The sequence below is a fragment of the Callorhinus ursinus genome, unplaced genomic scaffold, assembly GCF_003265705.2.
Source record: "Callorhinus ursinus isolate GAN/ISIS: 27379988/994484 unplaced genomic scaffold, GSC_fseal_2.0 scaffold172, whole genome shotgun sequence".
Taxonomy (NCBI): Eukaryota; Metazoa; Chordata; class Mammalia; order Carnivora; family Otariidae; genus Callorhinus; species Callorhinus ursinus.
The window spans coordinates 42,070-44,712 of record NW_027397234.1 but is presented as its reverse complement, the minus strand read 5'-3'; the positions used below and the strand labels follow the sequence as shown (position 1 = coordinate 44,712).

The window sequence follows — 2,643 nt, the reverse complement described above, 5'->3', positions numbered from 1 at the left end:
GTGGGTCCATTTGTGGGTGTTCTATTCCATTCCACTGATCTCTGTGTCTGTTTTTGTGCCAGTACCATACTGTCTTGATGACTACAGCTTTTTTTTTCCTCATTAAATTTATGTTTTAATGGGTCTCAAAATTCTGTGACAGATTTTTGGTCAAGTTGTTTCCATTAAAAAGTACTGATTTTAAAAACCAATAACTTAAAACTACCACACACATGAAAAAACAAATGGTCCACAAAACATTTTCCTTTCCTTCTGAGGGTTTTACGGTGCATTGTTATCATTAACCAGTCTTTTACTATTAAACTTAAATGGCCAATTAACACAAACAGTTCTGACACCATTCTTCCACCACTGATTAAGCCTGGGGTGGCAGTGGATATTGGGGATAATATTCATTTAGCCTTCTGAGCTTCCTGGGCAGACTTGGTGACCTTGCCAGCTCCAGCTGCCTTCTTGTCCACTGCTTTGATGACACCCACAGCAATCATCGGTCTCATGTCACGAACAGCAAAATGGCCCAGAGAAGGATAGTCAGAGAAGCTCCCAACACACATAGGCTTGCCAGGAACCATATCAACAATGGCAGCATCGCCAGATTTCAAGAACTTGGGACCATCTTCCAGCTTTTTTCCAGAACAACGATCTATCGTATCTTCAGCTCAGCAAACTTGCAAGCAATGTAAGCTGTGTGACAATCCAGCACAGGTGCATATCCAGCACTGATTTGGCCTGGATGGTTCCATATAATCACCTGAGCCATGAAGCCAGCTGCTTCCTTTGGTGGATCGTTTTTGCTGTCACCAGCCACATTGCCACAACAAACATCTTTGACAGATATGTTCTTCACATTGAAGCCCACATTGTCCCCAGCAAGAGCCTTGCTCAAAGCTTCATGGTGCATTTCAACAGACTTTACTTCAGTAATAACATTGACTGGAGCAAAGGTGACCACCATGCCAGGTTTAAGAACACCAGTCTCCACTCTGCCCACAGGGACAGCACGAATACCACCAATTTTGTGGACGTCCTGGAGGGGTAGATGCAAGGGCTTGACAGTTGGATGAGTTGGTGGCAGAATGCAATCCAGAACTTCAAGCAGTGTGGTTCCCCTGGCATTCCCATTTTATGGGTGACTTCCATCCCTTGGACCAAGACATGTTAGCACTTGGTTCCAGCATGTTGTCACAATTCCAACCAGAAATTGGCACAAATGTTACTGTGTAGGGGTTGTAGCCGATCTTCTTAATGTAGATGCTGCCCACCTTAATGATTTCCTCATATCTCTTCTGGCTATAGGGTGGCTCAGTGGAATCCATTTTGTTAACACCAAAAATTAGTTATTTTACACCCAGTGTGTAGGCCAGAAGGGCATGCTCATTCTTGGAGATATCTGCTTCAAATTCACCAACACCAGCAGCAACAATCAGGACAACACAGTCAGCCTGAGATGTGCCTGTAATCATGTTTTTGATAAAGTCTCTGTGTCCTGGGGCATCAATGATGGTCACATACTTGCTGGTCTCGAATTTCCACAGGGAGATATCAATGATGATACCACGTTCACGTTCAGCTTTTGGTTTATCCAAGACCCAGGCATACTTGAAGGAGCCCTTTCCCATCTCAGCAGCCTCCTTCTCAAATTTTTCGATAGTTCTTTTGTTGATCCCACCATATTTGTAGGTCAAATGACCAGGAGTTGGTAGACTTGCCCAAATCTATGTGTCCCATGATGATGAGGTTGATGTGAGTTTTTTCCTTTCCCATTTTGGTTTAAGTCTAGTGGTGGTTTTCATGACGCCTGTGTTCTGGCAGCAAACCCATTGCGAAAAAACTACAGCTTTCTAATATAGCTTGAAGTCAGGAATTGTGATGCCTCCCACTTTCCTTCTCTTTTTTAAGATTGCTTTGCCTCTTTGGGGTCTTTAGTGGTTCCATACAAATTTTTGGATTGTTTGTTCTAGCTTTGTGAAAAATGCTGGTGGTATTTTGATAGGGATTTCATTGAATGTGTAGATTGCTTTGGATAGCATAGACATTTTAACAATGTTTATTCTTCTAATCCACGAGCATGGAATGTTTTTCCATTTCTTCGTGTCCTTTCAATTTCTTTCATAAATTTTCATAGTACAAATCTTTTACCTCTTTGCTTAGGTTTATTCTAGGTATCTTATGTTTTTTGCTGCAATTGTAAATGGGATCAATTCCTTGATTTCTTTTTCTGCTGTTTCATTATTGGTGTATAGAAATGCAACAAATTTCTGTACATTGATTTTATATCCCTGACTTTGTGAATTCATATATCAGTTCTAGTAATTTTCTGGTGGAGTCTTTTGGGTCTTCTACATAGGGTATCATGTTGTCTGCAAATAGTGAAAGTTTGACTTCTTCCTTGCTTATTTGTATGCCTTGTATTTCTTTTTGTGGTCTGATTGTTAGGACCTCCAGTACTATGTTAAATAACAATGGTGAAAATGGACATCCTTGTCTTGTTCCTGACCTTAGGGGGAAAGCTTTCAGATTTTTCCCATTGAGGGCCATTTTAGATGTGAGTCTTATGTATATGGCCTTTATTATCTTGAGGTATTTTCCATCTATCCTACTTTGTTGAGGATTTTTATCAAGAATAGATGCTGTTTTGTCAAA

The 2,643-nt window shown here is 40.7% G+C and overlaps 1 pseudogene; it reads right to left on the bottom strand.

Moving 5' to 3' along the window:
- Positions 1-355: 355 nt before the first annotated feature.
- On the bottom strand, positions 356-1,764 carry LOC112818374 (elongation factor 1-alpha 1 pseudogene; annotated as a pseudogene).
- Positions 1,765-2,643: the final 879 nt, after the last annotated feature.